General features: G+C 41.4%; 1 long non-coding RNA gene across 1 annotated transcript in view; it reads right to left on the bottom strand.

Moving 5' to 3' along the window:
• LOC120755266 (uncharacterized) overlaps window positions 1-21,358 on the bottom strand; it is a 55,682-nt gene extending 34,324 nt beyond the window's left edge. The window contains exon 1 of the long non-coding RNA XR_005701700.1: window positions 21,237-21,358. This is a non-coding gene — a long non-coding RNA (uncharacterized LOC120755266). The remainder of the gene's footprint in view (window positions 1-21,236) is intronic.
• Window positions 21,359-25,993: the final 4,635 nt, after the last annotated feature.

Genomic DNA, 25,993 nt, shown 5'->3' with positions numbered 1-25,993 from the left:
CATTAACAGAAAACCGTTAATTTTCCTCCCTGTGACTGTTGTTTGTAGAAGTGCTCAAACCTTTGAGGTTCAGTCATTTAACTGTTTCTTGGGAGGCTGGAAAAGAGACACCAAGGAATTCTTTGAAAGGAAAAAAAAGGCCAAAAAACCTCTAAAAAAATAAATTTAGACATAGAGTTAGCTAAAAAAAATACAGATTATTGTTTAAAGCCAAAAGATTATTGCTTAGTTCAGCCAAAAATCCAACGGGGAGATGACAGCTTTCCCAACAGAAAACAACATTCTGCCATATTGTGTTTTAGTCACACCACCATGGCCAAAGGCAGCATTCTCCCAAAGTGTGGGAATTTAGATCCCTGGCCCAGGGATCCAGCTGCTGGTTTTCCCTCAGAATTCCCTTCCATTTCAGTGTTTGGCTTGGAAGGAGGTGACAATCATGAGGGCAGAGTGAGAAGCCAGCGCATGTAAAACTGCCTCTCCAAAGAGAGCTTTGAAGTCAACATTAAAATGTTTATTGTGTCCATGGCGTTCCTCACCCAAGCCTGGAGCCATGCAATGTTTCTGGGGACTTTTAAAAATGGTTTTCCTCCCAACACGGCACAGAGTGACCCTCTGGCCACCGGCAAACAGCGAACACCGCAGATGGAAGAGCAGCACCGGTGCTTTAATGCCCAAATTGAATTTGGAAGGGGCTTCCAAGACCTTGTCTGAAGAGCAAAGGCACAACCCTATGGAGGGAATGGCTCGGAATGCTGTGACTCAAGGTCTGGCATTCCCATTCCACAAAGACAAGCCATCTTGGAGCAGTGACTCAACTGACACTGGGGGGGTTTGAGTGCACGAGGCTCTTCGGAGCAGAAATCCCCACTCTTGGTTAATGACTGCTGTTCTAGAGTCTTTAATCCAGTGTCAGGGAAGAAAATAATTCAGACCCATTTGGAGCAGATCTAGGAAGTTGAGTGCTGCAGGCAGGACCTTCCCACTGCAAGCCAGAGCAGTTTGGGGCAGCAACAGAGAGACTTAAAATCAGTGAGGTTGGAAAGGCCTCTGAAATCATTGAACCCAACCACGATTTCCCAGAATTTTTAAGGCTGGAAAAGACCTCTAGGATAATTGAGTTTAACCATGGTTTGGAAGTGGTGAACTGCTGCAGGAGCCAAGGAGAGCAGCAGTCAGCAGGTATTTTGGTGATGTCTAAAATGCTTCCAGACCTCCAAGCAATGTTCCTCCTGGGAAATATTAACAAGCAAAATTATAGATTGAGCCTATGGCCTCTAAACCGGTTTCCTTTGGGCTTTGGGCAGTGCTTGAGCCCCTCTGCAGGGCATCACTCCACATTATCACTGTGGGAAGGGAGAAAAGCAGCTAGATAATTCCACACCATACTCAGCACCTGGAGTGCTCCCAAAATCCCAGGTCTGACTGTGTGGGGGCTCCTTTGGTAGCTCCTGGAACATTTTCTAAAATCTCTTCTCCAGCACTGACCTTTCTGGTTGAAAGAGTCCAGATTCCTCTGAGCTTTTTTTTTGTTTGTTACTAATTCTGATGTGAGGATTCACAGGGTTTTCCAAATGGGGGGTGAAAACGAAGGAGATATTGCAGCCCTAAGAGACTTAAAGGATTATTTCCTTGTAAAATACAAATGACAGTTTTCCTGTAATGTTTCTTCTCCATAATGCACATGTTAATCCGTAATTTCCTTTGCCAGATGCAGTGTAATCCTCCTCCTGCAGACACCACAGCACAACTGCTGTTGAGAGAACAGCAGCAAGAGGAGCTCATCCATTCTAAGGTGGTAAAAAAACAACTTCACCAGCCAAAGTTTTGGGTTCTCCTTGCAGCCGGCACCCAGCCTGATACAGAAAGATGCAGCTCTGAGTTCAGAGCTCATTTCTCCATAAAAAAATAGCAAAATTGGTGACTGATTTCAACAAAACCCCTTCTTTAAGGTGTGATAAGAGTCACCCAAAAAGCTGTTTTGCAACAAATCCTAAATCAGGGTATAGAAATTACCACAAACTCATTCATTTCCCAGTTGCTTTTTTTGCCACTTTTTAAGGATTCCTCATGCAAAGAGGAATTTTTTAATCCTATGTAGGTTCAGTAAATTAGTTTTGAAACATCATCTTAAAAGTCTTTAAGTAGAAAAGCAAATCTGATGTGTTAAGGAACAAATCTGCCACACCCCATTAAGAAGTAAATAAAGGATCTGGATTGATTTGTAGAAAGGAGAAAGAAAAGGCTACAAAAACACACAAAACTCCATTTTCAATGCTATGTGGGTTGTTTTCATTAAGCTTCTGAAGATGATTTGGTATCATTTCCTCAAAATTATTATTCCTCGTCCACTGTGCCATGTTGAGTTCCTCTCCCAGCTATTACAGAAGGAATAATTACCTTCCTCATTAGTTCTACCTACAGCACGAGTACCAATTAATTTAGTGATGACACTGAGAGTGGAATCAGTTTGGGGGATCCCAGAGCAGGAACTCCCTGAGATATTTTGAAGCTGGCCTGGGGTTCCCCACATCCTCACTGTGCAGTGGCGTTCAGGTCTTTCAGCAGTATTCACCCTTTTCAAAGGTCCTGAGAAGGACTTAAACCCCACCTGCTTTCTCCAAATGTTCCCAGAGAGACTCAACAGTGACATTTCAAATTCTGCTTTCTCCTGCTCCAGCTTCTTTCCCTCCCTGTACAAGTTTGTGCCTGAGTTGATCAGCAATCACTGAGTGATAACAGAGCCAAGAACTGCAGAGTTCATTGAAACCATCCAGGTGTTTGTATCCACTCAGGTAAGGAGTTAACGATGCAGCAACATAAATTATGCTGTATTTCTGTGCTGTCCAAGCACTGAGTCCAGCAGTACCCGTCCCATCTCTACAACCACAACACCCCAAAAACTGCAGAAAGAAACCCTGGCGGTATTTTGATGTATTCAGTCTTTGAAAATCATTCCTGCTTGCTCCTCCCCAAAGCCTCAGAGTCCCTGCAGGTGAGGGAGACCAGAGAGACACTCAGATTTTAGATTTAATTGATTAAGGAATGTGAAATAGTTGCAAGAGCAGGAATGTGGTACCAAACCCACACTCAGCTTCTCCCTCTGCCCCAAATGTGGGACTGGCAGGACCCCACACACACCCTCAGATCTCGGGACAAAGTCAGGGAGATCTGGACAGGGATTTGTTGTGTTTCACTCATCCAACAGCTGAAGGCAATACAAATTATGCAGTTTTCTGCTTACAGTCTGTTTGCAGTTATCCAAGAGAACCTGGAGATCTCAGTATTTCCACTCCATCTTCACAAAATATGCTCAAGCAATACACACTGCAAAATCCTCATCTCAAGTAATTAAAGTGTAAGAAACAATGCGAAGACGCTGCATTGTCTAAAGCACGAAATTCCACAGTTCTCCAAGATTAATGTCCCCTTCCTCTAACTTGGTTGTTCTTGGCTTAAGTATTCAACATAATGCAGCTCATTACAGGGAGCAGTGACATCTCTATCCAAGGGGGAAATACGGTTCAAGTCAGCTTTCGTGTTTAAATATTAGTAGTAAATTCAAATTCAATTTCACATGATCAGTGTATGTGACACTAACTACATCAAGGTAGACTTGGGGATTTCTCAGCTCCGTATTGAAGAGAATTACATGACTGAAAACTAATTAGGGAAGCACATAAAGTGAATTTATTTAGTATTCTCTTGTATGTAGTTAACTTCAAGTAATGTATCAAATTTCCCACAGAAAAGAAAAAAATGTGGCTACATAACACTGAACAAAATGCATCAGAAATCAGATCTAGCAAATTATCCTTGTTTTTCTCCTCTTAAAACTGAAAATGTTTAAGCTGTAATGAAAGAATTATAATAGTAGGGATTTTTCCTCTGGAGGAGAGGAGTGCTCTGGTACCGTGTCTCATGCGGGGAATTAGAAACAGCTGCCACGGAAGAAGAAGGAGCAGTCAAATGTTATTTGTCTCTCTGACCAAACAGCACCTGAATTTTGCTTCCTGAGGCTCCAGGGTGCATTTCTGGCAGCAGTGCCCTGCCCAGAGCCGGAGCAGAGCCCGGCAGCTGCTCCGCAAGCGGGGCTGTGGCACTGGCACTGCTAGGAAAATTAATCCACAAACACCAGAGGTTTATGTCCTAAAAGGAGACAGAGGAGTCCTTTTACTTTATTCAAATAAAGGGAGAGGCCATGGGGCATTTCCTCTGGGGTCTCTCTAATTTTGGAGGATGTAGCCTCTTATTTATCCTAATTTCCCAGCCTCATTTCCCTCTCTTTCCCCATTGGCTGAGGTATACTTGAGGGTTACAGACTTCCTGGAGTGCCTAATACCTAAAATTCCCTTTTAATGTATAACCCCCCTTTTAATTTTTAATTCTTGTGGCATTTATGGGTTTTCCCCATTGTTTCTTTCATCTTTCAGTAACAAATTTCATTTATCAACAAACCTAGAGTTTGTTTGTAAAGGCAAATACCTTCTTGTCCATCCATCAATGAGTGGAATCCTTCCCTTCTTTCATCTCTCGGTGTTAGTTTTATCTACCCACAGACCCGCTGCTTGTTTGTAAAGACAAGTCTGCCCTTCCTCTCTGCACCCACACGGAGCAGGACTGTGGCACTGCCATCCACACGGAGCCTTCCTGCTCCAGCCCTGCTCAAAACTAACGTCTGCCAAAAACCTCCCCGAAATCTTCCCTCTCACCCGTCACACGCTTTCCTGCTGTGGTTATAAAAACCTTTCGGATGAACCCAGCTCCCCCAGCTTCTCCTTCTCCCCTCCGTGCTGTCACCCTCGGACTCTCCATCTTCTCCCTCTCCTTTCCCTTCCCACCTCCCTTTCCCTCCTCCTCTTCCTCCGATCCCTCCACCAGGTCTCTCACCAGCCAGGCTGAGCCCAGCCCTGCCTGCAGCCTGGGTGGCACTGGTGACAACACTCTACCTCCAAACACCCCGTAAATGTTTTATCGCGCTTGTGCTGCGCGTTATAAATGATAAATAATGACAATAGATGTCTTACCAAGTATTTATCTCCTATTGTCGGGCTTTGAGCAGGGCATTAAGTCTAAGTGCTGGTGAGGCTGGGTATTAACAAAGCCATTTGTGATAAATGGAGCAGCCCTGGCGGGTCACTGACACTTTGACAAGCCTTCCATAGGCACTTTTCCCCGTAATGTTTTTGCTCTTTTGTTTTTACCACCCAATTGAAGTAATAGCAATTCTAAGAACAATAATAAAATGTGTGATTAATTGGGGATAAACAAATAAAGCTGACTCTCCTGAGGGCACTGAAATAAGAGGGTGGTGTGGCTGCAGTGGCAAAGGGATCCATTCCTTTCACTACCTGCAATACCACCCTGAAAAGCAGAACAAATTACAATATTACAGAGTCATATGATGAATTATTGATGAATGATTGGTGATTAAGTTCAAAGAGACCTTAAGGATCACAACCAAAACTTCTTTGCACTGGAACCAGGGAGCTCCTTCAGCTTCAGCCTGGGTTTGTGGTTCTCTCCCTAGGGCAAAGCTTTTTTTGCACCATCATATTTCAAAATAATTACAATATCTCAAAATAACAATAATATCTCACATAGGAGCTTCACTGAACTCTGCTTATCGACACAATCCAGCAGCATTTGTGACTAAAAGCTGCCTCTTATTTCCCATGTTCCAATTTATCACCTGTAGAAATAGCTTCCTCCTGCTGCTGAAGACTCCAGGACGGTGTAGATGAATGTAGACGAGAGATCTCTGAAGTTAGGTTTTAGAAGATGAGGTTTATTGTAAGGGATGTGAGGCCTTGCTCTGAGCTGCCAGGCTGCAGCTCGTGGCAAGGCCTAGGAAGGTGGGGGAAGGGAGAAGTAGGGAGAGGAAATTCCAAGAGAGGAAAGTCCTCGGGGAAGGGTGCCAGGCAAAGAGACCGTCCAGCCCCCCTGGGACCCCTTATCAGGGGTCTTCAAGGTGGGCTGGAACAAGCCTTGGGCCAATGGGGTTACAGATACCTGATACTTCAGGGGAGGGTTACAGGTGTGGGATGAACCATACATTGAGGGGTGAGACAGAACATTCCATTTGACCTCTGGGTCTGGCTGCAGGTAACTTTCAGATGGTCACATAACTGTTTTCCCAGAGATCCAGTATCTAATACATCTCAAACATCAAAACTTACTTTCAATTCTATCTCAGTTACAGGTTTCACATTCTCAGAATAGAGGCAATCATATTTATAGGGCTTTCTGGCTTCATCCTCCCCAACAATCACCCTGTGCACAAGGACACGGGAAATGGAATTTTGAACTCATCTTTTGGGTGGGAAGCCTCCAACATGCATGAAGACAACGTTGCCCCAAATTTGAGTTCTGCTTGCACTTTTGGGTTCAGCCACCATCTCAGGTCAGGTTTGAAACAAGGGAGTAAAAAAGGGATCACCTCACGCTTGAACCAGAGCTGGGAGGAGGAGAGGAGACCTCAGCAGCAGCTGCTGGGCAGCTCCAGGGGTGCCCATCGCTCTCCCGACTCCGAGGGCAGCTCCAGCTCTGCCTCCAAACTCCACAAGTCAGATCAGGCAAATCCTGTCCCCGGGGACAATCTATTTCTGACTTAGGCACGCTCAAGGAAGACTAAAGTGATGAGCAAACGGATTTTTGAGGTTGCAGTTTTAAGCTGTGTTGACTGTGGAGAGGGGGGACCATCCTCTGGCATCAAGGAGAGGAATTTGCCCACAGTTGGGAAGTCAAACTCTGCTCCTGCCAGCCAGGGAATGTCCTTCAGGGCCTTTGTGTCCCTGAAGCTGGGCTTCCTTGCTCAAGTAGCACATTTCTTAAGGGACAGAGGGCTGAAGTTTTTAAAAATAAAAAGGAGAACTTCCCAGCTTTTTCGTCACATGAATTTTTGCTAGATGGATTGCAGCTAAATGCCCAGGATTTTCCAGAATGAGACCCCCATGTCCACCCTTTTTGGTACAAGAGGCAGTGATACAACTGTTATATTTGATTAAAACAGAAAAATTTGAAGTTGAATAGAAAAACTGATAGCCAAAAGTATGGGGGACAGAACAGGGAACTTTGATTACAAAACCAAAACAAAACCTGATTTTAATATAAACTTTTAGCAAAGCTCTCGAAGAGTTCAACAGCTAATTGCTTATCTGGTAACTCAAATATATAAGTTTGTGCATTACATAAACACAAAATCAAAAGGACATAGTTTTCTTTCCAGCACTGGAAATGTGTATGAGGGATTTCTTTTCCTCTCCTTCACAAATTAATTTTCCTGGGGTTAATACATGTGAAATAATATTCAAACAATATTTTTCTTTAGGCAAGCAACATGTTTTGGTTGTTTGGGTTTTGTTTTTTTTTTTCGTTTACATTCACAGTCTATGTTTTAGATATGAAAGAGCAACACAAATTTTCTGCCATGGACAACAATTTTGGGATATGATGGGATTGTTGGAGCGTCAGTGCAGGGCCAGGAGCTGGACTTCCACGATCCTTGTGGGTCCCTTCCAGTTCAGGATATTCTATGATGCCCTACTTTCACTTTTTTTAAAAAAAAAAAAGTGGTCAAATCCTAAAAATTTCAGGCTCCCAAAGCCTTTAGGGTGTGGATTTCCCCCACCAGTGATGGTTCCACGTACAAGGTGTCAGGAGAAGGGAAAGGAAGGGAAGTGATCAGTATTCCACCCCTTTCCAAGCCAAAGACTGAGCTCTGCTGCAAAGGCCCTTTATCCTTCTACAAAACCAGTTTAAATTAAAAAGAATTGCTTTAAAATGTCTTTGTGAAGATGTTTCGAATGCCACCTGATTCAGCATTGTTTCGGCTAGAAACAACAGACTGCTCACAGCTTCAAAATTGTCCTTTCCACATAAGTACAGAAAGAGGGGGGATGGCGTTGGACCCTATTATTCATGGCAAGGCCTAACAAAAATAAATAATCACAACCACAGAAACCAATCCCAAATGTCAGAACTCATTTCTAATTATTATATTAGGTTTTAGATTGAATGTTCACCCAGCTCACGTCCTGGGTGAAAATACAGAAACGTTTTTACATAACATTTTATCCAGTAATTTTTCCCCTGCCCCAAACTCTTGAGATAAGGAACAAAAGGTTGGAAAACACAATCTGTATAAAACTTATGCTGGGTGAAGCCAAAGGGAAGGATCAGGAGTGATAAGTTTGTACATAGATGGGTGGTAGCTGCAAAGAATTTGCTCCATGCGTCCACTTCAAAAAGGATAAATAGGAACAGGCTGGAACTGCTGAGAAGGAGATTTTGATGAGACATTAGCAGAAAAAAAAAAAAAAAAAAAAAAAAAAAAGCCTATAGAGGTTGTGGAAACTCCATCAGCAGGGATGTAAAGAGCCAGTTAGACAAGGATCTGTCACGAAGGATTTGGGCACAGCTGATCCTGCCTCCAAGCCCTATTTCCTGTAATATCTGTGCTCTTCCCTCTCTGCTTGCGCTGTTAATTCAGACTTTGTTCTTCTCATGTGAAAGCGTTTTCCTATTTTTACTTCACCTGTAAATGAAACACGCGCAATACTCTTATTTTTTTTCATTTTTCTTTTTCCTGAAACTTTGGAATCTAGAACTCACTAGGTATTTTAAGACAAGTACAGCCTTCAGGAAAGCAAATTTGTGGTTTCCCTTTATGTCTGTTTTCATTTAACAAACAGCACACATTCAAGTAAACATTTATCAATATGACGCGCAAGTGACAAATTAAAAACTGGATGAAAACTGAATAGGATGAGTAAATTACACTAAAATACTAAACTAAACTGACACCAGGAGCCTCAATGCCTGAAGAGTAAACTTTCCCTCCTCTGATATTTCAGATTATGCTGGGGGAAAAATAACAATTAAAAAAAAAAAAAATCTTGTTAAGAAACATTCCTCGTGTCCTGATTGAAACTAAAGATTAAAATGAAGATGAGAAGATGTAGATGAAGTAGCTTTGGTCAAAGAACGAACAACTCAGAATCCTCACAAAGATTAAATGTGGATTTATCTCCAGGATCTGTTGTTTTTATCAGAGCGATCTTGGAAGAAAGAGACAAGAGGAACTGCAATGCAAACTGAAAACTACCCAGGAAATTTTCCTGAGTTTTGAAATAGTTTGAACAACGTTCTCGGGGCATTTCCAGAAATAGAAATGCCCAGTGCTCAAGTACAGCAAGGAAAGAAAATATCCCTGCTGCAGCAAAATCAAAAATAGGCCTGGAGCATTCAAACCCTCCCCTCATCATTTCTTTAACCTTGTCCCTCTTGCCTGTGCGAGTTCTGTGATCCTGCAATGCACCCAAAGTGATGGGACCAGGAGGAATTAATGGCTCTAATTAATGACGCTCCAATTAATGGCACTCCTTCAGATCAGGCTCTCAATCCTTCTCTTCCAGCCTTTCCAAAGCATTTTTTTCTTTGAGATTTTCTCCTGTTTGCCCAACACTTTCCATTTGTCAGTCAGTGCTGATCACTGTTTCCTTCCGAGTCTTTCCCACCCATTATTAATATTTTTTAAATTTTGAGGGTTTTTTTCTATACAGGCCATTATATTGAGCTTTTCTCTGTTATTTCTATACACAGACGCCATATAATTTCTGCCTTCCTCACTCCAGCATCCTACTGCAAACACTCCAATCTACTGGAATTTTTATCAAGAAATTGAGGAATTATTTCTATGCTTTGTAACATCCTCAACTAAAAAAGTTACGCATTTGAACTGATTAACTCATGGAATCATGAAATAAAATCTCATGGATAAAGAAGAAAAATGTTTTAAGTTTTGGTTTTAATCCCTTTTTTTTACCCCCCACTGCAGCCTTTGCTTCAGGAACTGCTTCTTGGAGCTCACCACCCATGAGATGCAAAATTCTATCGATTAAGCTGAAGTTTAGAAAAAGTTAAACTGCTAATTTGGTCTCTAATCACCTAACACAAAAATCCCAGTGTTTTGTAATGACATCATACATAACCATAAGGCAGAATGGGATGCCATCTGTTTTGCGCCATTTCCCTTTGTCTTATTAATCAGAACTTATTTCTGTATCTCACTTTTTCTACTGTGTCTAGACAATTCAATACATGGAGCCCTTCCTTTTGTAAATTCAAGATTTATCTGACCCCCTCAGTTCTTCACAATTCTATCAGTTCACCCATAAAGACAGCATGAAATTAGTTCTCCTTACTTGTTGCATTATTTTAGATACAGTGATTAAGTAGTAAACAATTCTTACAACCTAAAAAAAAAAAAAAAAAAAAAAAAAAAAAATCTGTTGTAGTCTAATGATACTTCAACCATAAAAGTAAAAACAAATATTTTTTTAAAAAAAATCATTTTCTTCCTCAAAAAATTTAAGGATCCAAATGATCCTCATGAGCAAAATTAGTTTAATACTTATGTATTAAGAAGCTATTTCACCATTCGCTGTTAGTGTTGCTTTGCTTCAACCTCTCATAATAACAAATACTCCAGATCCTGAACGTTTCTAGGAAGAAAAACCCCTGACACCAGACCAGCCCAGAGTGTTTTTAGGATATTTGGGGTGACCATCCAAGACCTTTTCCCTCAGCTCCCATAGAACGCTCTTGGTGCCCAAACCCCTCCAGCAGCACCTGTAGGGTCTCAGTCATTTCTAGGAGGTGGGGGCTGAGTGTTACCATGAAAAAAAAAATACCCAACATGATGTTTCTAAACTAAACTGCTGTTAAAGCTTGAAAAATAAACTTACTTATTATAAATTTATTTCTGTGGAACGCATCCCCACCCACCAGCAGGAATATCCCTCCCAGCACAAACTCTTGGGGCCCTCATCTCCTCTGGAAATTACCGAGAGCATTGCGGCACTTCCCCAAAACAAAATAATAACGTGCAGGCTGCAGAATGCGCTTCTCCAGCATAAAGCATCTGCTTTCGCAGTCCATTAGAGGCTTCTTTTCCTCTCATGGATTCTCTGGATAACTTTTTACGTCCTGTTTAGAGCCAGCAGTAAATTGGCATCTCCAAAGCCTCAGTCGGAGCACTTCTCCAAAGCTGCAGCAGCCACACGTCGTGGTGGCTTTATCAACTTCGGCCCCTCTCTCCTGCTTCTCCTGACAGTTTCCTACCTGGAACGTTTTCATTAGACCTGGGGGGTTGTTCTTCAGTTTACCTGTTTACCTATTTCCTTTCTATGCCCCTTTACAGGCTGCTCAGCTTTCTGCGCTGACTGAGCTGTGAATTCCTGGAGTTTCATCAATTCAGATCTCCCTTCCCTCCTTTATTTAGGGATGCATAATGCAGAGAATCAGGGAATAATTTGGGTTGGAAGGGACCTTAATGCCCACCTAGTTCTAACCCTCCTTTAGAGCAGGGCTGTCCCCCATTACCCACTCCCTCATGTAATTTATATTAATTGAGGTGGGGATTAATGCACAGAATCCTGCCCCAAAAATCTCCTGTTTGACTCTGGCAGAGGTAGAATGGATCCGAATTTTTCAACAAATTCCAGACAGCCTTTTCAAAAGTGCAGGTTTTAAACCAGTCCTTAACACGGAATACCTTGGAATGCAAAATTCCCCCGAGGGCCTGCGGGAGCACACCTGGGATGCTCAGCCACACGGGGAGATGCTGAGGAGCTGGACCAACTTGGAATTAGCAGAAATTCCCTGAGCTTCTCCAATCCAAATCCTGCTGGCCCAGGCCAGAAAACCAGGGTGGGTAAATTCTTGCTTCTCCAGAAAATTCAGTGATTTTGCCTTATGTTTGTAGCACCGCCCCCTTCTCCACCAATTCCTCACGGCTTCCTGAGGGAGCACAAAGTCACCTCTCTCTGAAAACCAGGCCCTTCTTCCAAAATAATCTGGATTTTCCACAAATCACTGTTCCCTTTCCTTATTTATCACCCCCCTCCCACCCAAGTTCTTGTGTGATCTGCAAGCATTAAAAGTGGGGGTTTTTTTCCAGGTCATTACTCATTCCATGGAAACGTGTTAGGCCATGGCTGGATCTCCATGAGATGTTGCTGAAAGCATCCCCATCACTTTTTCCAATTAGTTTACCGCTTTCAAATATGCTTAATAGGGGCCACGGTCTTTTTTTTTTATGTCCTAATTCTTTTTATTGAAATGTCGTGTAGCGCTAAGTCAAGGATAGGATTTTCAGTACATTATGGCAGCCCCAGAAGCTTCATCAGTCCCTCTAGCTCAGATCCTTGCTCCCAAAGCCTAAAATCTTGGAGCCAGCTGGCTGCCAAACTTTCTCTTAATTCTGTAATTCTATCTAAGTTAATTTTATCTAAATTAATATCGGTAATTTTTCACCATGAGCAGCGCGAAGACCTATCCTTTTAGGAAAGCAGTTCAGCCAGGGTCTTAAACACAAATAAAATGAGGGATGGCAAAATAGAAAAAGTTGAGATTCATCAAAATAAGTTATATTTATCAAAATAGGTAATATTTATTAAACTAGGTCATATTTATCAAAATAAAGCATATTAATCCAAATTCAGGCGTGGGGGGTTTTTGTCATGTTTTGTTCTGTTTGTTTGGGTTTCGGGTTGTTTTCTTTTGCGGGGGGGGGGGCTTGGTTGTTGTAGTTTTTTTAAATATACTCTTCTGGCAGAAGCTATACTCTTTCAGGAAATTATCCTTCCCCCCAAAAAAATAATTTGAGCTCTTTTCTTACAAGAAAACCACTGTCAGTCCCTCTTTGAAAAGGGTGTCTTCAAGTTAATAATTATTTCTAACTTAGTTTAAGAGTAGAATGTCCCCTCCAGGCAGATTTTTTAATTCAATCAGACAATTAAAGGCAGGATTTCACCCTTCTAGGATTCTCTAAAGGGTTTAGGTGTTTAATTCATTTCCACAGGTCTCTGACTAGAAAGGAAAGCCTTTTTGTTGTGATTTATTGGCTTGTACAGCAGCAGATCTCCCAATAAAAGCTGGAGAAAGGATGAAGATGGGAACCTCAACCAGACAGTTTTTCTTTTAATTCTTTGTATTAATAATTACATATTAAACCTGCCCAGGACTCAGAAGATGCTTTAACCAGAGAGGCTGCAACCAGCAAGTCTGGTGATGGTGAATATTCCCTATGGAATCAGATGGCTCCATGGCAGGGGCACTTGGGTACAGCTAAAATTTACATTCCCCTGGGCATTTAAAGGGCTTTGTTTGGATTAATGAGCTCTAGCTTCCAGTCTTGGAGAGGTGCACATCAGTTTTGGTGGTGGTGCACGATTTACAGGAAGATTTAGATCCCTTCATACATATTTTTATGGGTATTAAATATGCATGTGTGTATATGCAAATATAACAGCTTTGTGTACCAGTTTCCATAGTTATTCTCTTTTTCCCACATTTTTCTATGGGTGTGTTTTTCTCAATTAAGGAAAAAAAAAAAAAAAAAATCACATGTTGCAACTAAGAAAAGCAAATATTTTCACCCAAAATCTCCATGTCTGACACGTATTTCCAAGAGGCAGCAGGTGTCCCCAGCCACTCCAGTTCAGAATTCCATAATTCCATCCATCCTGCCCAATATTTGTGTGTGGCTTCTGGACCCAAGTCAGTTCTTTCTCCTTGCTCAGCCAAGAATGGATCATTAGACTTGCAGCAATTAGATTTTACTTTAAATCAGCAAAATGGAGATTTCCCCCAATCCCATTTACAACATTCTTGGAGAAAATAGGTACAATTTCCAATCTCAGCCTCCCTTCTGCTCCATTGTTATACAAAATGGGCGCCAAAAGCTACACATAACTATAAAATGATTATGATTTATCTGGGTATTTTGTTCCTTTAATCTATTAGGCCAATTGTCCTAATTTAACTAAGTAATTCTGTTAATTTAACTTTGGGGTTAATCTTGCTTTAAGAATTCTTTTTGCTGAACAGGAAGACAGTGCTCAGCTGGTGCATTTTCTTTTTCAGACCTGAAATTAACCTTTAAAAAAAAAAAATAAAAAAGCAACCAAAAAACAACAAAAGTTTCTAGTATATCATGTGATCAATAGATACAAGTACTTTCATTTTTTAAATTAGTCTAAGGCTATTTTCCTTTTACTGTTGTATAAACAGGGAATTGAAGGGTAAAATAGTTAAAACTTAATGCTATAGTGCTAATGTGGCTTTTAAATCACGTCAGCAGCAATCACTGCATTATAATTAACAATTTATTGAACCAGCAATAAAATGAACATCACATTACTTCTTAAAGCAGCAGAATAAAATGGCTAATAAATAGCATAAGCCAGACAAATTGCAGAGTAATAGAAATTTTCTTAAGATTTATAGTGTGCAGAAAGATGGATGTGCTATTAGTAGGAGCTCCAATACTTGACAAAATTCTTTTTGCAAAGACATAGTTACCAGGCATGTCAGAGTTCACAAGTCTAAGTGGTTTATCCAAATTTCAGCTCGCTGCTATTACAGTGGGAAATACTCATTACAAGGTTTTGTAACTGCAAGCAATGCCTGCATTTGCCAACATTCAAACTGCTACTGCCAAAAAGATACTAAAATATTTTATAAACTGTCAAATAACAAGTCTGCTCGCTTAATCTGAGTCTATTTTCTACTTCACAGGCGGGGAAAACCTCCCAGGCCTGATCCTGGGGTCTCCGCTTGGGCAAAACTTCCCGCGGAGTTGGCGTTTCTGACTTTCCACCAGTTTTTCCCCTATGGAAAAGGCTGGGTTGGGCCTGGAGAGAAAGGGGGAAAGTCACTAGGGAGGAAACATGGATGGAGTGGAGCTCGAAGCTCTGTTAAATACCTCGTCTCTCCCGGGGCTGGGGTTAGGGGAAAGAGAAACCACGTTGCGCTTTCAGCTTTCCCTCGTGTTGTGATTCCTCATGTCAAGAGTGTCTCTCTTATGTTCTGGTTTCAGCATAACAGATGCAGTTTTACATGACGTGTCACAACACGGAGCATCAACTGGAAGGAGTCTAAAAGAGCTTTTTTCCAATTTTCTTTGGGGGAAAAAAAAAAATGGCAAAAAACCCCCACACCCTGCTTTTCACTGGAAAGTGAGGTGAGGGAGTTTGCCATGCAGAGTTTCCTTCAGCCACTGTGAGGAAAGGACTTCTACTGTTTTATTTTAAATTGAGAGATACCCAGCATTCAAATGATGTATACGTGGTATATACCTCACGTTCAAATTTCAGATTTATTTGATGTACAAACCTCGATGTGGAATCAAGTTAATCCTGGCAGTAATTAGCTGTTAGACGATGGGGGCTGATGAGAACATGCACATCTTTAATAATGCAGCACTCCCTGAACCTCGGGGATAAATTACCATTCACTGACTGGTTGAAGGTGATGTCGATTACGTGGTGAGATTGTTATTCTATATTTAAAAAAAAAAAAAAAAAGGCAAATTTCCTAATGACTGTGCTTTTCCAACAGGGAATCCTACAGGGAACAGCATTAACCTCTTCTCTGGGAGACCAAGGTGGGGGGAGTTAAGCACACAAGGAAGGAATTCCTGGATTTCCATCACCCTACCGTCATGGCTGGGATTCCAGCTCCATGAGGGGTTGGGAACAGATGGATTTTAGGGTCCCTTCCAACCTAAGCCATTCTGTGGTGCCTGTGGATTTTGGATACACTGAAATAACTAATAATATTATTATTAATATAATAATAATAAACAGCTGGAGCCACCCAGCTCCCTGATTAAATGGGTGAGCAGCAGCCTGGCTGCACTGGAGTCATTATCGACACAATCTGAGATGGGGAATTTGGTCTCCACAGACCAAGCAGGATTTTCCTAAGCTGAATTCAACAAAATGAGGAATTTTCGCCTTTATTAATGAGCTCCTCTAACAGGGAACCCCCAGAGAAACAGCAGCAATTGCCTCCCTGGGACTTGTAAACTTATCCCTGCCCCTCATTCCTGGCAGGAGTCACCATTCCATGATCTTTCCTGTCCATCCCACACCCACAGCTTGGCTCTGAAGAGGTTGGAGCACCTTGTTTGAGCAGCAAAAACCACAGCTCTGACCCAAGGATCAGGAAAGCCCAAAAGAGAGCACAAAAATTCCAGAGATGCAGATTCAGCCTCAGGTACCAACAGGACTAAAGAGCATTAAACTGATTCCAGATCTCCTGGGGATTTTAATCCCCTGGACAAAAGGCCACAGCACAAAATTCAGAAGGACGCGTTAATATCACTCATTTCTGCAGTGTGATGGGCTTGGGGCTTCATTCAAAAGAGGAGAGGGCATTGCCAGCCCCAACTGAAAACTCACATTTTGCAGAGTGCTGAAAACCAGAGCAGCGTAAAGAGGCACAACCCCCTTGGACAGCACCCAGGAATAAACCAGAGCCAGAGCGATGGGGTCTTCACTAATATTATTCCAGCTGTTATTCATTGATGGCAACAAGTTTTTTGCACAAAAATAAAAATACTTCATACCAGCTAAGAGAGCTACCAAAGCACCCAAAGAACACAAAAAAAAATCTTCATTAACAAAGTATTTAAGTTGAATGCCTTCCCCCTGTTTCTATCCAAAGCATTCGTGATCAAGGTACAATTTCTGAAACAACAAAACTGGGAATAATAACGGTATAATGAATTAAAAACATTTCAAAAGAAAGTCTCTTCTCATATTTCAAGGTCTTCCTTCTCTTATGCCATCTCCTAATATTTTGAGGGTTTTAAAACTGCTCTTATTAAAACTGCTTTTATTAAAAACTACTGAGGAACTCACACAAGACTTCTATGCGATGTACAACCCACCCTTCTCTGTTGGTTCTGAATAAAACTCTAAACTTCAGATAAATGTCTAATTTGAATTAAGGAAATAAAAAATACAACACAAACCATTTAAGGATAACCATAACTGGATCACATGGACTCAGTGTCTGTGTTTCTCATCATGCTGAAGAAATAGTTGGGTGGACCAAAGCGATTTTTTGCTGCAGAGGTCTGAAAAATAACAAATATCCAAAAGCCAAGTCTGATGGAGTTTTGCTGACAGTGGAGACTTTCAGGACAGCTGAGTTAGCTGGAAATTTGCTCATATGAGATTAAATCTCTGAAATTCAGGTGTTGCTTCCCTTTAACTGCACCAAACACAGCAAAAACTCAAGGTATCTCACCACGGGAAATGGAGATCAGCATGGAAATTAATTAATTCCTTCCATCAGCAGGACCACTACAAATTCTGTATTCCTTCAGGTTTTAGTGAACTATTACACAGCTCAGCCTTCTCTGAGACTGAAAATATTTTAGAGCTTTTAGCTATGGAGAGACATCATTTTTATATGTGTTAAACACAGACATCTATTTTTTGGAGACAAATGGATGAAGAAAAACTGGTAATACATGAAGTGTAAGAAATAATTGATACAGAGAACTGCCAAGTCTCATATCTGAGCGCTGGACATTCCCATCACTGTTCCAGCAGTGGCTGTGCTGGTGGTACCCAACTAAATCCAAAGGAAGGGACAAGTTCATGCCTTCAGCTTGGGAAGAAACATAAAGAAAAAGTGAAAAACCAAACAAACAAATTAAGAAAAAAAATTAAAGATCAGATGTGAGGGAAAACAAAATTAAAAAATCAATGTGACACCAACCATCAGAATTCTTGCAAGGGAGAACAATGATTTCCCAAAATTACTTCCTCAGCAGAAAAATCTGCACCTTTTGGGTGAAGGAAAATATGAGAAATAAATCACAGAATCACAGAAAATGCTGAGTTGGAAAGAACCCCTCAGGATGATGGAGTCCCATCCAGGAAAACACCAGTGCAACACTTCTGCAGCTGCTTAGGCAATGGAAAAATATCTGTACTTGTTTAAAAACTGTATGGAAAAATATATGGATAACTGGATCTGACTTCTTCCAAGCTCTCCATTACTACCTGGAGAATTTCTTTAACATCTGTTTGTTAGTAAACCAGAAGGCAACAGGAATTAAAGGGTGCCCAGGAACACCCCAGGCCTGTTAAACAGTAGGAAAGATTCCATCTTTAAGAGAGAGTTAGAAATACTTGATTGTTGTATAAATTAATGGGTCACCTCTCTTTATTTGGGGGGTTTTTGTGTTTTTTTTGTTTGTTTGGGGGGTTGCTTTGGGGGGAGTTTTTTGTGTGGTTTTGGGTTTTTGGATTTTCTTTGTAGAAAAACTTTCAAGTGGGGAAAAAAACTTCTATGCAGCCTAACAAGCTACATAGGTTTTGGAGGCAGGAAAAGTTGCACTAAATATATTATATTAATTATATTATATTTGTTATATTATATTATGTTATATATGATGGCTTAAAGGAATTAAGTGAAAGAAACGTTTATAACAAAGAACTTTGTTTTCCTGGAACATGCTCCATAAAACTCTCACAAACTGCTCAAACCACCACTTCAAGTGTCACAAGTTCTTTCCAACACCACCAAAGTTTTTACAGCTGTGGCCCTCAGTGGCCAAGCTCACCCCAGAGCTGTGCCTTGGCCATCACCTATTTATTTTTTGGGCCACTGCAGATGGTCACAGGGGAGTAACAACAAAGGAAACGCAGAGTTTTTGCGTCTGGCTTCGACATTTTTGCCACAACTTCATGGACGGGCATCGCAAAACTCAGGGAAAACTCACAAGTTTTCCAAAGATATTCCCTATAGTCCGTGGGATTTGTTGATCAGCTCCAGAAAGCAGAATTGATGGGAAATAATTTCCCCAAGAGCAGCACACCTTGGAAATTCACTTCAAAAGGGTATTTTTGCTCGATGAGCATGTCCAGGAAAACCTCTTAGAGCGCAGGTGAAACGGCTGTAAGAGCATCAGCTCTCCAAGGCACAGAAGAACAGACATCAAATATCAGGAAACTGCCCCACAAAGTCCCAGGATCATGAAGCCAAACCAAGGAGAAGTCTGGGGAGAGGAACGTAAAACCTCACTGAGATTTTTTCCAGCTCCCACTGTGGTAGAACTAATACCAAAATACTGGATTACCAAAAAACACCTAAAATGTGTAAAATATTTCTCAAAACCTACATTTCCATTTGATTTAGTAATTAAAAATTTCTACATTTCCTTTCCTAGAGAAGCCAAAGGCTCTACCAAAGCTGCAATTTCTAGGAAAAAATAAATTGGGTGACTAGAATTTCCAAATTCAGCATGGAAGGCCTTAATTTATTATAAATTGGCCTCTTTTTTTGGAACAATAGACACTGGCCTGACAACTACCTACTAAAGGGGCACATACATACAGAATTTTGGGACAAAAAAAAATTACTGAACAACTGCCTTAAAAATTCTGAGTCTCCTATTGGTGAAAGTAAATAAGTAGGACAGGAGGGAAGGAAAGGAATCAGCTAAAATATTTATTTTAAAAACTTTGAGCTAAAAAAGCTCTTTGTCTGGGTTTTCTTTTAAGAACCACCAAAGTCTTTGAAAGAACGAGTGGATTTTTTAGCTGCCCAAGTGATACTGCCTTATTAAGAAGTTTCATGAAATCTGCTGAAATAATTTTAAAAACTTGAGCGAGGCCTGTCAGATTTTTGCGGTTTACACAAGCCAGGTATTTCTGGTGGGAGCAAATTTTCATTCTGCTGCCATCTTGTGCCCCAGAATCTCAGGAAAAAGAACCTTTATTAAGTTTCCCCCACCACTTCAGGAAGGTGGGAAAAGCTCTCCTTTCAGGGGGGATTTGAAGGAAAATACTGAGCTAAGACTGCAAGTTGAGGGATGCTGCTCCCAGGTTAATTCCTTAGGGACAGGAACAACATCAGGCTCTGTGTCTCCAGGCCTTAGAACAATAAGAAATCTGTCCTGTTTTGGGGACAGCAGCAAAACTCCAACCAGAAGGCTCTAACATGTCATTAATGATCAGTGTGACCAGTAAAAGTCTCTTTTCTTTATCTGTCCTGGCAGATTTGATATAAAATCAATATCACTTGTGAAAGAAATATTGTATTCTTAGCCACTTGGTTCCAAAAACCTAAAATCTTCCAAATCCTCCAAGCTTAGAGCCCAGACCATCTGATTTTTGAGGGACCACAAGGATGGATCACATCCCAGAGGAATCTCCATGCACCTGATGCCAGGTAAAGAATGTAAAAGTTTTCACAACCCTCCCCTGAGCTCTTGATTAATAAAATCAAGAGAAAAAAACCCAGGATTTTTCTAGTACTGCATATCAACAGAATGGTTTGGTTTGAAGGGACTTTAAAATCCTTCTTGTTCCACCCCATTTTTATGGGCAGGGACACCTTCCACTACCCCAGGCTGCTCCAAACCCTGTCCAGCCCTGACCTTGGACACTTCCAAGTATCCAGTATTAATGTCTATCAGAGATACTCTTAAAAAAAAAAAAAAAAAAAAAAAAAGCAAAGAAAAAGAAGCTACAAGATTCCCTCATTTCCAAATGAAATTTGGAAAGAAATGCACAAAGACACAGAGATACGAAGTTTTCCCAAACACTTGCAAAAACCCTTATTGCCTGTAATTGCTAACCTTTGGTGCAGAATGAAGTTGAATCTATGGAATTTAAACTTAAAACTCTTTTGGAGACAGAAGAGATGCATCCAGCACTGCCCTCCCTGAGAGGGATTTGACTCCACTCTAAATACCCAACTTTTTGTCGCTGCTTTAAAAAGCCAGAAAGAGCTGGATATTTCCTAACCCAAGCCATTTTATGAAGAATGTAAAGAATTTGTGTTGGTCCTGAGCCCCAGTTATGGTACAAGAATATCAAACTGCAAAATTTCACCCAGAGTTCCTACCCCAAAAGTTTCCTGTTGGAGCCAAGGATGGATAAAGTCCCTGGGGGAACACATGCACCCCACCAGATCTCCAAATCATTTTTTCCACTGTCCACACACATACATGACATAAAAGGAAAAATTAAAGCTTGCCCTGGATTGAAAATATTACTCCTTATATCAATTTAAATGATTGAACAATAGGTTGAGTGTCAAAAGCATGAAATGTGGTGTCTGCTTTTCACAGCCTTGCAAGGCTCAGTGATTTTTCACTGAGGAACTTGAGTTCAGAGAACTACAGCAGGGAAGGGTTCTGGGCAGCAGAAAGGAATACAACACAGAAATAAATAAATTAGCAAAGTTATTCAAAGTTAAAACATCCAAAACTCAGAAGTGAAAAAGGAATAACAAACATCCATAACTGTTCAGCACAGAAGGTGGGGAACAACTTTAAAATTCCAGGGAAGAAAACAAAGAGAAGCATAAAAATAAACACAAAAATCCCCAATATTATCCCAATTTATGCCCCTGATTGCTCCTACCTCAGTGAGTGCATAAAGGAGGACACATCCTCATATCCAACAGCACCAGCAGAGCAATCCCACACCTTAATCCAGGCAAAAATCTCTGGGAAAAGGGAAAAAGCAGCAGCACTGATTCCTCCCAGGTGAGCTCAGCAGTATAGCTCCCAGGTGGGGCTGTGGGAGTGGTGGTGCCTTCCCATGGCCTGGATAAAGGATGAAATTGGGGGAAAATGACATAAACACCAACAGATGGGGGCTCAGAAGGCCACCACATTTCAGGAATTTTTGTCAGTGATATTTCATGATAAAGTCAGAGGTTCCCACCCTTATCAAAGAATCCAGGCCAGTGGCTGCCTCTTCGATTCAGGATTTGCATTTAGTTTAATTATCTGTCCTGTTAACTGGGCACACTACCTGGAGAGGTGACATTTAAAAGAAAGGAGGCATCAGCCCTTGGGTTTGGATTTTTCCTTGCACACCCTTTTTATCACACTAAAATGTCCTGATTTCCTCAGTTGGACAGAGCAGGGGAGCACGAGCAGCAGTTTCGGGACAGCTCTGGGATCTTCTGAACCACACAAGGATGCAGGCATGCATATTCCAGCTGGGATCCAGCATGGGGCTGGTCTGGGAGGTTTGGAGATCAAGGAATGGTTTGGGTTGGGAGGGTCCTCAAACTCCATCCAGTGCCACCCCTGCCATGGCAGGGACAGCTCCCACTGTCCCAGGGTGCTCCAAACCCCATCCAGCCTGGCCTGGGACACTTCCAGGGATCCAGGGGCAGCCACAGCTTCTCTGGGCACCCTGTGCCAGAGCTTCACCATCTTCCCAATCTCCCACCCATCCCTGCCCTCTGGCAGTGGAAGCCATTCCCTGTGTCCTGTCCCTCCAGCCCTTGTCCCCAGTCCCTCTCCAGCTCTCCTGGAGCCCCTTCAGGCCCTGCCAGGGGCTCTGAGCTCTCCCTGGATCCTTCTCTTCTCCAGGGGAACATTCCCAGCTCTCCCAGCCTGGCTCCAGAGGGGCTCCAGCCCTGCAGCAGCTCTGTGGCTCCTCTGGACTCTCTGCAGCAACTCCTCTAAAACAAAGGTGAACAGTAAAGACAAAAATTCTGAGCAAGCTGCCACTGAATTAAAATGGGATTCCACTGATTTCAGGGGACACTGGGCTGGAAAATGCAGCACTTTGTGTCCAGGCCCAGCTTTGGCTCAGTCCAGGCTCTGCTCCTCTGACAGAGCCGCAGGATCCAGCAGGGCCATCCATCCTGGAATGCATCTGGGAACACCCTGACACTTCAAGAGGGTATCCATGAGCATTTTAATTCTGTTAGGAGCAAAATAATGATAAACAGGGATAATAGTTAACAAAAATTCTCCCTCCCAAAAGAGTCTTAGAAATCCTAATTTACTGGCTGGTAGCTGGTAAAAAAAGAAATACAGTAACTTAATAATCTGAGCATAGCAGTTTTCAGTAAGGAAAATTAACTAATTCATTATCACTTCTAATTTGCTGAGGCATAGCTGCCATATTTGTAAAATCAGCAGGTTCAGAAAAAAAGGCAAGTTTTTAATGAATGTGGTTTTTTTTTTCCTCCCCTTCCCAGATCCATAAATGATACAATTACTTAGCTCCCTCTAGTGCCAATTCCTAAAATAAATTTCCCGCTAATGACCGCGTTCGCCAATGTAATCATCGGAGCAAATTAAAAATTCACTTGGCAATAATTAACTAGTGAACTCTCAAAGGATGGAGTAAATTGCCATGAACCAAAGCAGAATTCAACTGGTGTCACAATTACAAAGAAAGGTCAAACGTAGGCTTTCTGCAATAACAAAAAATACGTCGTCCATGTGCAGACATTGTGGGGTTTGAACAATCGAGGCACAAGGAGAAGCTCCAGCATTCCTCTGACATTTCCAATCCCATTATTAAAGTTGCTTTTTTTTTTTTCTTTTTTTTCTTTTCTCCTTAATTTTATTTTTTTGTCATTGTACTGTTCATTTCCAAGGCCTGGTAACTGGACATCCAAAAGATGTTCCATGCTGATATATGACACCTAAAATTATGTTAAAATCATTAAAATTTTAATTTTATTTATTATGTTTCATTGATATTAATTAATAACATTAAACAGCAAAACCCCTCTTTTTTATATAATAATAACAACAAGAACAAATATATATTAATAGTAATACCAGTACATCTAGAGGAATCCCTGTGCTCATCCGTATGTCGGAAGAAAAAGGCGTAGCAGGGACAGGAAGGTTCCTCATCTTGTATTTCTGCTCTGGTTATGCTCTAAGTTGAAATAACCCTAAAACCAGATCATTTGTAAGAACGTTTGGGGGTTTCTTATCCTTGTGGGGTGGTTGTTCTATGCCCTAGTCCTGGATTTCTTTCCTTTGCTTCCATACACCAAGCACTTGCAGACAAAGGATTTTCTGTGCAGGACGAACGTTGTAGTCCCCTTTTTCTTGGAGTTTTAATGCAGTGGCCATTCTGCAAATGCAGGTGTGTAAAGCAGGCCAGGCTTAACTTGGAAGGGATGCCAGAACCGGAAAAGATGTGTACAATGGGGATCTTTGGGGAAAAGCATCTCACTGAACTGTCAGAGGCTGGGTTAGACCAGATATTGGGAAGAGTTTTTAGAGTGAAGGTGGAGAGACTCTGGCACAGCTCTCCCGGGGAAGCTGTGGCTGCCCCTGGATCCCTGGAAGCGCCCAAGGCCGGGCTGGACAGGGCTTGGAGCAGCCTGGGATAGTGGAAGGTGTCCCTGCCCATGGTAGGGGTGGGATGAACTTTAGGGTCCCTTCCAGCCAAAACCATCCTGGGGTTTTGTGATGATTGAAACCTTTCCCCACCATCACCTCCTGCACCACGGTCCTGCCCTTTTTCCAGGCTGCTCCAGCTGCATTTTTCTGCTGTTTTGGGAAGAGTAGACCACATGGAGATAGCTGTGGCTATTTCTGAGAGGACACTCGGCTCTCTGGGAACACCGCCCTCAGGCTGTTCTGTAGAAACGGAACCAAACATTTATATTTTTAAAAACCCCAAACTAAGCTCTTGTTTAGGATGTGAAGGACAGGGCCGTCCAGCACTGCCCAGTGATCCGATCCAGACCTCAGTCACATTTCTTCAGGGAAAGTGAAGCTCAGGTAATAGAAATGGATTTCAACATTCCAGCCATGTAAGTTATCCCAAAAGTATTTTTGAATTTATGTGATCGTCTGGAAATTTTTAGGCCATGGTAAGATGGAAAAGAAGGAAAAGGATAAGGAAAAGGAGTATAAGCTATGGCAAAACATGAAAATTTAATCAGAACAGAATTTTAGACAAACGCCATTTTCTTATAAACCCACAGAAGTATACTTTCAACCTCCACAGAAATATCTCACACCAAACAGCCTGTGGGTGCTACTGACAAATGATTATTATTTTAATTATCTATTTTCCACATTGTAATTTTGTGTGACTATAATACTTAAAGTATTAATATTTATAATAATTATTATGTATAATTGTAATATTAAATACTAAATATTAAATTTTTTTTCCCAAACATTTAAGGCAAGGTTGGACACGGTTTGGAGCAACCTGGGATAGTGGAAGGTTCCCCTTCCCTTGGCAGGGGTGGGACAGGATGAGCTTTAAGGTGTCTTCAAACCCCAGCCATTTAGGATTCTGTGATTCAATAATCCTATATGTTATTATTTTTATATTTATAGTTCTTATATAATTTATATTTTATAATAAATATAATATACATTATATAGTATTTATAGTATTTATATATTTTATAAATAATACACTTTTATCTATTATAATAAGTCACACATTTCAATGGCTTCTTTCTCTGGCCCGTATTTCCATAAAATAAAAAGGCACCAGTGGCAATAAAGCGCTGATAAATCCACCACGTCGCTGTCATGGGATCAGTGTTCCCAATAACCCAAACTGAGGGGCTGCTGAACACAATTCTTTAGAAAAGTAAGGTGCTTTAGAGGTAAATCATCCAGCAGGAATTTCTAAACCCCATCCCGCTTTTCCAAAAGCTGAAACAGCACCTGCAGCTCAGTATATAGAAATGACCAGCCCCAAATTAACCCACCACGGAATTATTGGGATATATTTGCGTGAGGAAGGAATAATGGGAATTGTGCAGATTGCAGAAGGCAACCAAGCTCCAGCAGCCACAGCAAAACCTAAACAGGACTCAGCTGTGGAAGAGCAGCACAGGTTTGAGTTTATTTCCAAATTGCTGATTATTTCAAGACTTGGAGCACATGTTTCTCTTCTGCATCATTACAGGACAAGTGGCTCAGTATCATTTTTAAAGGCATTAAAAAAAATTTCATGGATTTTAGTGGCTTTAAAGGCAGAATAACTCAACTGCTGTATGTATGTAGTAAACACACATCAAAGGTGTTTTTAGGAATTATAACCTCAGCGTCTGATGAGAAGAGCTGTTTTAAAAGCTCTGCCTCCATTCAGAGGTTCCCAATCCCGCTCCTCCTGCTGCTGTCCAATCCCTGAGTTAGGATAAACTTCCTGAGGGTCTCCTGGGATCCTTTGCCTGACAAATTTCAAGCTCCCCCCACCCCTGAGAATCAGTGGCACAAGAGGGTCCTAAGGCTGCCCAAATCAAATCATTAAATCTTTCAAATCATTTAATATCCCTTGATTTAACAGATTTAATAGAGCTCTGTCTGCACTTTGTTCAACTTGAAGCGATCTCCTAAAGTGCTTAGGAGCCCTGTAATATCAGTAGCTGGCAATCT

This window comes from Hirundo rustica, chromosome 7, assembly GCF_015227805.2.
Source record: "Hirundo rustica isolate bHirRus1 chromosome 7, bHirRus1.pri.v3, whole genome shotgun sequence".
In the NCBI taxonomy this organism is placed as follows: domain Eukaryota; kingdom Metazoa; phylum Chordata; class Aves; order Passeriformes; family Hirundinidae; genus Hirundo; species Hirundo rustica.
The sequence above is the reverse complement of the archived record's forward strand: the minus strand, read 5'-3'. Positions and strand labels throughout refer to the sequence as shown.